The sequence below is a fragment of the Cyanistes caeruleus genome, chromosome 3 (genome assembly GCF_971803275.1).
Source record: "Cyanistes caeruleus chromosome 3, bCyaCae1.hap1.1, whole genome shotgun sequence".
NCBI classification, from domain to species: domain Eukaryota; kingdom Metazoa; phylum Chordata; class Aves; order Passeriformes; family Paridae; genus Cyanistes; species Cyanistes caeruleus.
In genome coordinates, this window is record NC_141703.1 from 53,655,858 (window position 1) to 53,670,661 (window position 14,804).

The 14,804-nt window shown below is 34.9% G+C and overlaps 1 long non-coding RNA gene across 1 annotated transcript in view; it reads left to right on the forward strand.

The window, feature by feature from the left end:
- The window catches only part of LOC111926334 (uncharacterized), a 36,979-nt gene extending 23,662 nt beyond the window's left edge, over positions 1-13,317 (forward strand). The window contains exons 3-5 of the long non-coding RNA XR_002862859.2: positions 7,886-7,920; positions 11,887-11,982; positions 13,122-13,317. This is a non-coding gene — a long non-coding RNA (uncharacterized LOC111926334). The remainder of the gene's footprint in view (positions 1-7,885; positions 7,921-11,886; positions 11,983-13,121) is intronic.
- The last annotated feature ends 1,487 nt before the right edge of the window (positions 13,318-14,804 follow it).

Consider the following 14,804-nt stretch of genomic DNA (forward strand, 5'->3'; position numbering starts at 1 on the left):
AAAGGTGAAAAAATATTTGTGTATCTTACCAGTTTTCTAGTTCTGCTCAGCTGTTCCTAACTGATTGTTCATTTGCCTCATATATGAACAATGAAATTCCATGAAAAACTAATACAAGTTATATTAACAATTCATAACTGAACATCAACAACAGGAGAAGAGGAAATATCCATTTTTAATCTGTACCAATGTCATTCAGTCTTCTAGATGCCTTTTGAAAGGAAAATTTTAAAGAATATATTTTTTTTTCCTAGAAAATACTTGGAAATTCAAAGTCTGGTGGTTTTTTTAAGATCTGAATTTGTATGTTTCCAGTTTTAAAGGAGGTCAGACTGTGTTTTCAATTAAGTTTAGTGGAGATAAACTTCAGCTGTAAGGTAAACAAATGGGCTACAGGACTCTGGAGCATGCTTATGATAGAAATGCAGGGATATAAAAGTGCTGTCATTAGAGTAATGTCTAATGACTACTAAAAAAAGGAGAAACGAAAGAAGCCAGTTAAAGATTTAACAATATATCTCTTCTTAAACTCGAATGGGAAACACAAATATTTGTTATTGCCATTCATAACTTATGATTACATATTTTATGTATTTATGTACTAATTTATTATACATTGCATGTATAACAAATAATGCTAATTGAATTATGCCTGATCGAATTAATAGGGGATGGAGAAACTGAATTGCTTTCCTGGGAATGTTATAAAAGCTTCACAGAATAAAAAGGAAACTTTGAAGTTAGACAGAATAGAGGAGGCTCTCATATTAGGAGTTTAAGGCAGTTTATCACAAAAGATGAATCCTTCTACTTTTTTTGAAGATACTGATATTAATAAAGGATATTAATAAGAAAATTATGTTTGAAAGGAATGCATCGTTACAAAATCATTATGAAATAACTTTAATAATAATACTATGACAATGAGACTGTTTAAGAGATTGGTAAGATGTTGAGTGTTTCAGCTATGGTTAGCTTTGTATGAATATTTAAAGGTGCATGAATGTATTTGGATTACATTACAAAATTACTTTTATTCAGTCATCAAACATTGTCTTTCTGAAAATACAGACACAATTTTTTCTTTAATTTTTTGAGTTTTATATGTAACCTAACTTCCTGGCATTCGGTAGGTGCTAAGGTGAGCTACCATATCTATCAAATTTTGAATTGTATCCTGTACAGCTTGTGTGGCACAGTATGCCAACAGAAATAAAAAAGAAAAAAGAAAAAGCTCAGAAAACCCCACTATTTTAAGGAATCTAGAAAATGCCATCTCATTTAAGCATAGCAGCAGATACACATTCACTACCAACTCTAGTGATCTAATTTTGCAAACTCTAAATGTTTTTAGCAAAAGGAGAATGAATTCTACTGCAGTTAAGATAAATTCAAATTAAATCATAGAATGATTATATTATCCTTCCTGTTATTAATTTTAAGTGATAAATTGTGTAGAAAGAGGTGTAAGTATAACAGACTGGTCTATTTCTAAATTTGTCAAACAGGCATACTTTGCAATCAAACTTCCTACAAACTCTTTCTTGAAAGGTCAGATACATACTGATAGAAACTGTTTTACTTAAGTAAAATACTACTGCTAGATCTAAATTTGGCAGGAATCAGGACTCCACAGAGGAAATATTCTGTGTCACTTGTAGTCTGACAGCAAAAAGAGAGAACTACAAATCTCACGAGAGTGCTGGTGCTCTCTCTAACCACAGACATTTGATATTCTGTCCAGTCACAGGCATTCGCAGGTCATGTCCATGGTTTCTGAGCTGTGCCACAGCACTGTTCAATATACTGGCCATACAGGCAATCTTTGTGTGCCATGGATCCTTTTTGCATCATTTTATCCAGCAACTTTGAGGAAAACATACACATTTGTGGTGCAGAGGGGTCATGTGTGTTGGAAAACTCCTTCCACTGAGGTGTGAAAGAGGGAAAAGAGAAAGAAGTTGGGAAGCATATTTGAGTTCCTTACATGCAATGAGGGGAACAACTTGACGTTTACTCTTAGGTATACAGTTTAGTTTAAGGCACAATTGATAACAGCACATAAGACTCCAAACTGAGCAGTTTGGTATCATATTGAATATTCTTTTAATTCTCATTGAATATGTATTTTTTCTGCAATTGACTGCAGAACTACATTATACAGAGCTGGAAAATTTGGCCTAGCAGGCAGATATTTTGTATAAGACTTTTGTTACACATCTGTACTTTTCAACACTTATCTAAAATGTCAACACTTATCTAAATTCTCCATATATCATTACTTGTTATATTATTCAGATGCCAATTTTTTTTTATTATTGTTTTCCTGAGACAGACTTTTATTTGTGAAACCAGCTCCAATACTGTATTCTCAACTGCAAGTCACATAGTATATAGGAATAGTGCATGCAACAATAGAATATAGAAAACAAGGTAAAATTACAGCTCTTATGTTTCTTTTTACTAGAATTAGTTACTCAGCAGAATCAGTTCTCTGCTAACTGACTAGTGGAAGCAAAACACATCCTACTCATGTGCTGACTTATATCTCTCTGCAAAATACTGAGCACTAGATTTAAAAAATGCCAGAGGCAAATTTGGTGGTTTGTGGCTTTGGAGGGATGAGGTCTATGTCTATCCTAGAAAATTAAGAACATGGTTTGTTGTTCCTGAGGACAAAGAACATGGAAATTATTTAATCCATACAGCTCTAATCCCTGCCTCTGATAAAAAGATTTGCTCTGTTGAAAGTGAAAGGAGCAATCATTTTAATGACAGTGTATTCTTATGCTTAGTCTTAGGAGTACCTAAGGTTTTAACAGGAAAGCACTGCTTTACCAGGATCAAACCTATGAGAACTGTTGAATAATTTGGTCTTGCACCCTGGCCAGCTCAGTATTTTAAGTAAAGATATAACTGACTGATTTCTAGTCCTTACACACTAACACTGTCCAGTGAAAGAAAATGGAAGGGCTTATATAAAACCACCACCCCAAAATCCCTTGTCCCAACATCCATCATTCTCCTTGCAATTAAAAAGAAAATCTACCAATCAAACATTCCCCACAGTAAAAAAATCAAAAACCTACCACAAAAAAAAAAAAAATATTACTTCGCCAATGATTTTGTTTTCACAAGTCAACATGTCTCTCTGATCAGTAAGGGTTATTTTTAGTTTATATATTTATCCAATGAAATATTATGTTTCCAAAGATTTATACCATAATATACGCATTTAAGTTTTTGTTTTCTCTCTTAGAAAAGGCTTAATGGATCTTTTGTGACATTGGAAAAAGACCAGTTGTAACTGTTAGCATTTCAAAGTATTGCTTTTTGGGTTTTTTTGCTGAAGTTATATGAAAGTTCTAATATTAAACAAGGGTTATATTTATCTTCTGGTAGATTGAATGCTGGATGAAGTCCACATTGGTTCTCTTACTTTTTCCAGGACAGCAGTGTTGGGCAGATGTGAAGCAGGATCATATGCTGTCAGTGAATATGTACTTTATCAGATCATAGTTACTTCTATCTAAAATTACTCTCAGAATTTTAAGACCCATTTCACTCTTCAGTTGTCAGAAGTTTGATTAATAAATGTAGGCACTCCTTTATTCCTGGCAGCTTTACAGCTCAGTGTCAAATGCATGTCTCATTTAGTTTTAGCTGTTTAGCTTCATATGCCTAATTATACTACTATAATGGAAACACAAAAAATTTAGAAAGAGTTGCCCCCAAATTCTTCTGAAACCTACAGCTATTTCGATATTTCATTATTTCTTTAATTTCTGAGATATTTTAATGATAAAGAAGGAAATTGCTATTTTTAAAGCAGTAAAAATATTTGGTGAAACATTTCTTTTTATGTGGTTTCATATTTCAAATTTGTCATATGTCTCTAAGATCATTCTTTCATAAGAATTTTGAGAAATGCAATTATGTTATAGTGCTGGACATTACATTCTTAATGTTCCTTTTTGTTTGTCAGAAGAAATTGTATACTTTTAAAATGCATTGGCATTAAGCTTGATACTGTGCTACAGAGCTTTACAAGTAACCTGTGTACTAAAAAATTATTAGAACTCTGGGTTGAAGATAGAAGACATAAATATTGACTGTAGGAAAAGAACAAGACATGTTTTCTCTTTAGGATACAGAAAGTTATATTGGCTTCATTGTGCCATTGATATTCACTGTGACATTGATATTTGTTGTGCCATTTGGGGCATTTTTTGAGAAATCGCCTGGTAAAGGAGGCACTCTAAAGAATGTAAGTAAAACTGCACTATTCCACATGTAAAATCAGATAAACTGGTACATGGATTTAGGAAATCTTTTATATTCATGAGTCATGGTTTTTATTTCCAAAGTTAAGACGTGGGAAAGCAATCTCAAAGACAGGAGCATCTAGCTGTTTGACAATTTTTCTTTTCTTATTTACCTCCTATTAGGAATAACTTTCTCATACGACAAACACATACCTTCATTTACATATTTTTAAACTTTTTCTTTTTTCCAAGAAGATCACTTTTGTTAAGGCTTCATTTTAAACTGATGAAATCAATTTGGAATGAATACCACACTGGTGTATTTTCTGTATGTGTTGTTGAAGATTAGCATAGATTGGGCTGCACTTGACAGGGCCTGAGGGAAGTCACAAGTTTCACTGCCTCTTCCCAGCCCCTCTGTAGCTTTTTCCACCCTGATGTAGTACTCCAGGGCACATATAATCCTCTCATGGCAGTTGCCCTGGGACAATTTTATAGAATTTTAGAAGCTTTGTGTGTGAATGTGCCATGCTGTGGAAGTGTCATGCAATGGATGTACAACCAATAAAGAAAAATGTGGTTCATTTTCAGATTCAGAGAAAGAAAATCACTCAAACTAAACTTAGGAGGACAACCCCTGTTTCTGGCATCCATCAAAGGCATATTGCCTTTCCCTGCCAATTTCTAAAAGCCATCAGACTTCTTTAGAATAACTGGGAACCTAAAGTTGCATGCATGCATTGCATGCATGGATCTAAAGTTTACATGCACAACAGTTTAATGGTAAAAAGACACAGACACTGAATAGTGTATGGTAACATGACAGGAGAAAAAAGTTAAGTTGGCACAAGATATGATATCTCAGATAGCTGTAAATTCCTGTGTTCAGATATCCGAAATTCAGAAGTGAATGTCTGTGACTCATCTCATCCTTGTGTCAGCTGCCCATAGCACTTCCTTTGTATATCTTCTGTGCACCCCCAAAAGTTTTGGGAAACTCGATTATTTATACTGAATCAGACCATATATACTTAAAAATCATGGGAAGTTGTCTAAATCTACATGAAACAGAAGATGATTTTAGTAAAGATAGATGCATTATGCATTATTGATGCTCCAGTCAAGCCTCAAATCCATTCAGAAAATAAAAGCTCTTTCTCAGGTATTTACGAATGAGAATGAATTGAAGAATTTCTGGAACTCTTAAGTTTCATAACTTTTAAAAACTCACATCTCAAAAGGATTTTTCAATAATAGAAGATGGATTAGAACTGGTCCTAAAGTTTACAGAAAAAAATGCACTGAATGTGAAGAACCAGTATAGTATTTTTGCTGCTAGGGGAAAAAAAAAAACCAAACAAACCAGAACTCTAAACCTAAACAAATACTTCAGATAATCCTGAATAAAGAAGTGGTTTAAAATTTGAAAAAAATGTATGCTTCTTTATTTCTTGTACATAAGTATTCCATTGATGAATCTACTCTCTGGAATTTGTGTTGAAATGTCGTATTCTGAGCAAGTATTAGTGAATATGCCTAGACAATGAAGTGTGAACTCATAAATGTGAGCAATTGTACTTATAGTAATTTCTTATTCTCCTAAGCTATGTTCACGCTTTGAGCACTGTTAGATAATGTTATTATTCATATTAAAATACTCAATATCACTTCCTTCACTACTCTTCCTGCCCTAAGAATTACTCCAAAGATCATACATCAAATTCTCTAATGACATGGTTAACAGCAAATGTGAATGTTAAGGTATTCAGGCTCAAGCAGGATATCAGCTACGAAAGTAAATTTCTGAGTCAGCAGGACCAATACCTGACTATTGTTTTCTTTAAATTGAAGCTGAGAATTTCAGGTTAAGGACCTCAAAGGACACAGTGTACCATGCCTCAAAATGAAACAGATTCAGAAATCCTACAAAGTATTAGTTTTTACTGCATGGTCTAAAATACCACCTTTAGTCCTGCTGAGAATTCTGAGGTATAGATCATAAAGTATGGCAGCATGCACCCATTTTGATGATATTGCACTATGCTGTGTGTCTGGAGCTACATCAGGTAGTACATAATCATGTTTTGAAACACCCTTTTGCTCCCACAACATTTTACAAAATGTTAGACTCAGTTAACTTAGAAGCCCTCCAGTATTTGTCTCCATCAAATCAGCCCAAAAAGTAAAGCTGTTCTTCCTCTTAGGTAATTTACTATAATATTTAAGTAGTTCACACGCACTCATTGATCTGTCTACACTGCCATTATAGTCTGTGAGCATCTGGAAATTTGTTTACTTGCACTTAGGTGTGTTCAGTGCGCAATGAGATCTTTAACAGTGATCTCTTTAACAAAGTATCTATGTGGACCTTCCAGAAACAACAAAAGACATGCATAGGAGATGTGTAGTTCTGTACTGGCACTCGATGTCTAACATGACATGAAAAAGCATTTCAAATGGGTTGTGCACCTATTTTGAAAAAATGAATCAAATCTGTATCATAGTTGAATTGAGGAAGTTGAATGAATTAGTTCAGCCTTTAAGAGACTTGCAAATTTAGTCAGCTGAACAGGTTAAATTTTAGTCTGCATAGACTTAGTTCATTTGCCCCAAATATGGGCTCCTGGAGCTAATTATGGTATGCTGGGATATCCAAAACATACACACAGAAGTGACAGGTGGGATATAAAGCAGACATATGTCACCCTGAGTGTCAGCTGGAGTATTTGGAAAATGGCATGAGGTGAACACATTTAAGCAAATTGTTTGAGTCTCAGTCAGTAAATTGACAATAAATTTTATCAGTTTACTTAAATGTAAGCACCTACTGCAAATTTGCCTGCTCTAGAATGCACAAATCTTCTTACTGTTCTTCTTATGTTATGGTAGTTAGACCACAATGCTTTCAGAAGGTCTTTGTAGTTCTGAAACAGAAACTGTAGGACAGACAAAAAAAAACCACCCAACACCAAAAAGGTATGAATGTTCTGTGTGTAGGCAGCTGAACTAAATCCTGCATAATGTGGATGAATCTGAATTCCACCTCCACGTAAAATAATAAAGTATACAGAGAAGACTAGGAGAATGACCCAAGTGAATATTGTATTGATATGGTTTTTGCTAATATATATGTAATTATGTACTGTGAACCTTATGTAACAAGAATAGACTTGTTTATTGTGTGCTTCATGGTTAACAATATAAGGAAAGAAACATAGAAAGGTAAAATAATGTGTATCAACCAACCTATTTAGAAGTATACAAAATATCACTATTTAAGTAACCCCTTTCTTTTTTTTTTTTTTTTTTTTTACATAATACTTCTCAGCAGTAACAAATAATTTTTGTCACTTGATTTACTATGCAATAAAATGGTAAAATCTCCAAGACTTTTCTGAAATTATACCACTAACAGGGATACCAGGTGTGGTTTACAAGACCGTAAATCTTCCATCTGCTACATATACAAGTGTCTCTGCCTTCGTATTTCTGCTAAAGATGATCCCAAACTCACTTCTTAGAATACTAAAATGATTGCTTGGATACAATGGAAGAAGAAAAAAACATGTTCTTTACAGAGAAATGTTGAAAGCTAATAACTTGATTTTTTGTGCCTTCAGGGGGCCACTGCTGGAAATCAGGGAACATGTGAAAGGTATGAAATTCTAGTTCTATACTTATATTAACCTACAGTGTAATCCTACCACTTATAACTCACCTCTGATTAATTCTGCAACAATTTTGCAATAAAATTAAAAAATTATATTTCAAAATATTTTTTATGTACACCCAGAACCACAGAAGAATTCAAGTACTTAACGAAGCTGAAATTAAACTTGGTCACCTAAAAGCAACATTCTGGAGGACTTGTCCCAGTCCTATCACTTAATCCAATGGTTGTTCCCACTTTTCTCTTTTTACCGGTGTAGTGCTTATTGATTTTAGTTGTGCTCTTACTTGATTCTAAAAATTTGATACACTTCAATTTTCTCATGTACGTGGAACAAAGATTTTGTATTTTTAACTTAAATGCCCCCACCATTTTCTGGTTTTATCTATTTTCTTCTTGAATGTGTATCTTCAGATTTATCATCATCTCATCAGATTTGGAAATAATCTAGATTGCAACTGGAAGTTATGAAACAATATTTGATATTGAAAAAAATCTATAAATCAGAATTATAATTTATATTCTGGCTATCTGGTTGGAATTCTTACCATCATTTCTCCCCAACAAATCATATGTTCTTGTTTGGAAATGTTCATAAACCATGTTTGACAAGTTCATTGTTTTCTCATAAATGCCTTATACTAACAGTAGAATAGTATCCTGATTCCTTGGTTAGAAACTATAATCAAGCATCTTTGACTTGCAGATGTATTTTTAATTGAAAAAAAAATAGGACAATAAGAGTTTTAACCTGGAAAAAAAAAATCAGATTTTTAGGGTACTGTGCTTAAATAATTCATCAAAAATAAAATGGAGGTGATGGGTGACATAAAAAAGAACCTTGATGGTTCATTAATCTCGATGGTATATCACACAATGAAAGAATGACAAGATATTCAATAATTCTGAAAGAAAAATTTTAAATATAAGCTCTGTGTTTTGAAGCAGGTGTGTTTAGACAGAATTGAACAGCAAAAGCAAGCATAGCTTAGCTTGTTGCATTATATATATATATACATGTGTGTGTCTATATCTGACATGTTTCTAAATTAAAATCTCTGAGGCTGTTTGAAAGTGATGCACTTTAAAGAAGTATGCAGAGGTAGGTTTTAATTTAATTGACTGTTCAGAGAATTGAGTGAAGCTCAAAGTTAAGAGCAAATGGAAGTTGTAGAAAACTCTGCTTCAGAGGAGAACTTTTCAGCACATTATTCCTATGTTTTCTAGAAAATATTGTGGTCCGTGAAGCATAGTTTACACTGAATATTTTTACTGTTTAAGCTTGCATGAAATAATTTTTGAGGAATCTGGATTTATTCTGTGTCTCCAATTTCTTTCATTGGTATGTAATTCAGAGAGCTGTCATTTTCTCTCTAGCATCTGATGGACCTCTCACTCCCTGCCCAGTATTTAAGTTAGATATTTTAGTTTGAAGGATGATTCTCGTAGCATTCCCCCCACCCCTGCATTTTTATTTTTTTTTTTCCCTTAAGTAGAACAATCAACTTTGTTCAAAATCTGCGCAGGGTCCAAATACATTCTGGTTTACTTTGTTTTGGCTTGTTCTGTTAGATGCCTATTAAGCTAAAGGGAATTTGTTCTTCTGCCCACAAGCTGTTGCTTAGTCCTGTGCTAATCCTGTCATTTTGCCTCTAAAACATTATGCCATAACTTAAAGTCTCAGTAACTGCTAAAGGTGACTGTAGCACAGAAATCAAACTTGGGAATTTAATTTGGTTTTGATAGTTTAAAATCTGAGGAAGATCATCAATTGAAGACCAGCTACTAGAATACATTCACACAAGGTCTAGTTTGCATATAAAAAAACATGCATGTATAAACACCACATGCAATTCTCGCATAAAATTAAAACAGTTACCCATGAGAAATAAAACTAAATTTAAAGACAGACAAATATATTGATTTTTGTTACGAGAGTTTTTTATATAAACAAATCTGAAATTCTTGAGAAGAAATTCAGATGGAAAGACAATTCAGTCTGTCTCCCTAGAATATTAGAACAAATAACAACAAACAGACATAGTAAAATGACAAACAGTCCAGAAGATAATTCTACAAACTTTATAGCTCTTCTGCTTTTCAGAGATTTTTCATAAATTCTTTAATTTTGAGACTTTGTATGTTTCTTCTGTATCTCTTAAATAGTCTACTATAATACAGAAATTTTAATAATGTCCTTTTTATATTACCCATCTATGGGACAACCTGTCTGAAAGTGAAATGAAAATATGCTTGGGAGTACTGAGCATCCATGGAAGCATATAATGACTAGAATTATTAGGATGTCCTTCAGTATGCTGGAAAAATAGTGAGATGTTTTCACAGTCCTCTCTTTTAAGTAATTAGGTCTGCTACACTTTGTACAGAAGCATATACTGAGCTTCATAGGAATAATGCTTTATTTTAATTTAATTTCAGTGAATAATTCTACTGACATTTATAAATAGTAAATAAAACTGGCTGTGATTGTAGCTGAAAAATAAGTGCTTCAATAGCTACAATTTCAACACATTGATGATTCCCTACAAAAATAACAATTTATTTCTGAACTCCTGTTTAACACAGGACATTGTGACAAGATTTGTCCAATAATGTATGATTTTTTCCTTTGTTATCAAAGAAAATGTCATGTTTTGCTTTCAATCTCAGAGTAATAATCTTATATCTGAGTTCAGGGACTGCATTTCCAAAGCTTCTTATTTTAGTGTGAACTACTGACAAGCTGATATACGAAAAATAAGAAAAAGTCTATCAACAGAAATTGTATCCAAAGGACCTTTAAAAGTAACCCTAAACTTAGTAACTGATTGTAAGCTTGTGACATTGGAACTGCTCATGGCTATCTCCTAAAAGATGTCTGTAGATTTCACATACATTTCATAACAGCCTAAGAAATGCAGGCCAACCCAATTTTTGCAGTATCACACTTGTCAAGGCACCCAGATGATCTGTGCAATCATATGGATTTATGATCCAAGAAAAGTAAAAATTCTGTGAGGGGATCACAATAGAGAGAAACACTGAAAGAAACATCAATTCCATACAGAAAATAAGAATCAGTTTCTGGTAAGTACTTTCAGTTCAGATATGTTCATACTTTCAGATCTATTTCTTTTATAGTGAGCATCTTATTAAACTTCCTAAAATAGTCATAAAATAGATGTTGTTTTCCCATTAAACAACAAGCTCAACCTAAAGCGAGAATAGAGCTCTCCTGGGATTTTACTTGCTTAAGGAGATTGTTGGCAGTTTGCTTCAGTTCACCATGCAGAGCAAATTCACTGGCTAAGCACCAGATCAAAGAACTACAGTACTGTTTAAAGTGCTATGAGTTACAATCTGACTTCCAGAGGAATGAAAGGAAATGGAAGGGAAAAGCAAAGAAGATGAACAGATTTCTTAAGGTTATAGTATAGAGACAAATCCCACTGATAGACAGAAAAAAGCAAAACAAAATAGCCCCACTATAACTAGCTGATAGTATTTTCTTTTCGTTCCACTGGGGGGAAAAGAAATAAAATTGATCCAAGTATATGATAAAGAAGCAATACTGGTAATGGAGAGAGAAGTTCAGGAAGTATCTGGAAGATTGGACTACTTGGTAAAAATATATTCTCTAAATCTGAAAATCCATTACTATGGATTTCAGAGGACCTAGGAAAAGGTCCTTGCAGGTGATGGCTGTAACAACCCAGTTGCAGAATATTTCTGAGTCAGTAATAAAGAAGCTTGTATTGCTACTGTAGGCATTTTAAGACAGCAAACTATATTTTTCACATCAAGTTCCAGTCCAAAGTTAAAATATTTAGCTTACACATTTTTATATATAAATTTTTTTACAGTAGGAAAACACAGTCATTTGCAGGCATGGTGGGTAGAATTATCCTCTAATGCTCAACACCCATTTTTAAGGTGGTTATTTTTTCCTAGGCTCTTCAGTGTCACATGGCTGGAGTCAGATTAGAGTTTCATCCTTCAGGATTGTTTCTGCTTCCTTTGTAAAAAGGAAAAATAAAATGTATAAAGGTATGGTTAAATGATTCACTTAAAACAAGTTTTATTTTGTTGGTTTTAATACTTAAAATACAAATTCTTGTGGAATGCAAGGGAATATCCATGCGCTAGAAGGCTGGAAGAAAGGTGTCACTATTAGAGTGGTGATTCCATGATGAAGATGATGATGGCTATACCAATGACAGCCATTCTTGCCCAAGATATTTTACATTCTTTCACCTAGAAGAGTATACTAAGAAACTCTCGGCTCTAAAACAGTGAGCCAACTTACATCTTGTGGCTTTTTATAGTCTGGTAAAAGCTTCTCTTCCTCTGCAGTATTACCCTCATGCTTGACATCCACTGTCACTTGCTGGGGTGTTGGGGGTGTAACATTCTCCAAATCCTGGTATACGATAAAAATGTGCAGTTTAAAACAGTAAAAAAAAGCACATGAGAATAAATATCTACTCAGACAAAAGAAGAAAAGTATTTTCTAGCTTGCAGGTATATTGAAACAGAAACTTAATAATTACAAGTAAAATAGAAAATTAAGAGCTACAAGTAATGTGAGAACTACAAATAAAACTGATGCATAATTGAGTTGTGTCCCATTGGGAGACATTCACCTCAGAATTTGTACTTGAATAGATGAAATATTGCTTCAAAATTATGTCAATATTATTTATATTATTAAATTTGAGAAAGAAAAAGAAAAAAGATCAAAAGAGGGAGAGGAGAGGAGACTCGAGGAGAGGAGAGGAGAGGAGAGGAGAGGAGAGGAGAGGAGAGGAGAGGAGAGGAGAGGAGAGGAGAGGAGAGGAGAGGAGAGAAAAAGCACCACTTCTGTGTAGAGTTTTTGACTCATCTGATAACAGAAAACAAGCCAGCTACTTTTCTGAGGAGATTCAATCTCTAGATTACTTTAGATAGATTTCTTTGTATTTTGCGTTTTACTTTTTTTTCCTATATGGAGACACAGATTGCATCTAATTTTGCTACATGTCCAAAAATCTTCAAACTGAAAAATGGAAAAACATGAAGTTGTTGTGTAAAACTAAAATTCATGAAGCTTGTTTATTGACATTTCTTTACTTGCAACACGTTTCTGAGATGGCAGCATTATTACCTGTCCATAGTGATTTGTGTTTCAAATTATGGCTATGTTTCAGGATGAATAAAGACACTATAATCCTGTATTAGGCAGTCCATCACAGTTCATTTCCATTTACTCAAATTATGTAAAAACAAGGATGGTGTACAAGGATGACACAAGACCTTCTGCTATTTGCCATAAGAACAAAGTGGAAGAAACTGTGATGCTGGAAGAATGATACTTGACAATACTGTTAAATAAAAGAGGATCAAGGAATGGTGTCTGTGAGTACAAGCTGCATCCCCAGTGTCATCTCTCTTTACAGATGAGTCATTCTAGAAAAACAAAAACAACATAAACAAACCCCAAACAATCAGAAACATTCAGGGAAGACATTAAGGACTCTACTGGGTGTAGCTGGCAATGTTTTGTTAGCAGGGAACTTCAGGTATGGGTTTTGTGAAGAGAGGCTGGGACTGCCCTGCATGCTCTAGGGTGTGGCTAAGCCCATAAACCCAGGTGGTGGTACCTCAGTGATAACACATTTAAGGAACAGGCAGTGACGAGTGAAAAGTGAGAAACAGTCCTGCAGACAGCAAGGTGACACAAGAGGGTGGTGAGGGAGGGAGGGAACAGGTGCTCCAGACAGCAAGGCAGTGATTCCCTTGCAGCCCATGAAGAACCACTGGAATCAGATATCCCCACTGTAGCCTATGGGTGACCCCACACTGCTGCAGCTGAGCAGGCCCCAAAAGAAGCTGTAGCCTGTAGGATAAACCTATTCTGGAGCACAGCAAAAGCGTTAAGAGCAACAAAACCTGTTACCCACAGTCCCCCACTCCCTGTCTCTTCTGTGTTACTCAGAAGGGGGTGTGGCAGTGGCCTCAGGGAGACAAAGAGTTAACATGGTTCCACCCCAAACCCCTTGAGAAGGGTGGCCCAGGTGTTCTGACTGGGTTTGAGTCCCTGGGGGTTTTTCCCTTGGTGTGCTTCTACTGGTCCCTGACCCTGAACTCCACCCTCAAAGGTGGGGACCCTTGAGAGTTCTGTCCCTCAAAAACCCCTGCTGTGCCTCTGCTCAGGGCTCTTTGTTCTGGATGTGACTTTGTTCCCATGCTGAATAAATGGTTTCATGAACGGGAGCCCGTCTCCTTGGTGTTTCATGCTGGTCCCCAGAATCCTGCTGCTTCCCTGGAGGAGATCCTGAGGTTGCTGACAGCAACAAGGGGGAGGTATAGGATTCAGCAATAAAGGAGTGAATCTGAACCTTGTGAAGAATGTGTGAGAGGAGGTGATTTATATTTTTTTGATTTTGTTTCATCATTCTACTATGATTCAAATTAATAATAAATGAAATTAATATTCCTTGAGTTGAGTCCTGTTAGAGCAACTGGCAAGTCATGTCCCTTCCTTTATCTCAACCCATCAGCTTTTTCAGTTTACTTTCTCCCCTTGTAATGTGCAGCAGAGAGGAAGAGAGCAGCTGAGTAAGGGTCAGGAAGGTGGCTAAGATCACCATGATGATGAAACAGGGTCTCTAATCAGTAACCCAGTGTGAGAATTTGCACACTGCCCTTTCCTTGTTTAAAAGTAATGGTATACACAGAGATAGAAGGTATAATGAAAAAGTTTCAGTCACTTTCTCAAGGTCTGAAGAGAAAGATCTTTCAGTGCAACCTCAGACCCAAACTGTGGTATAAAAAAGTATTTTTAGGAAGCTCCCTCTCTTAAGACACGAACACCTACTTTTGTAGATTCC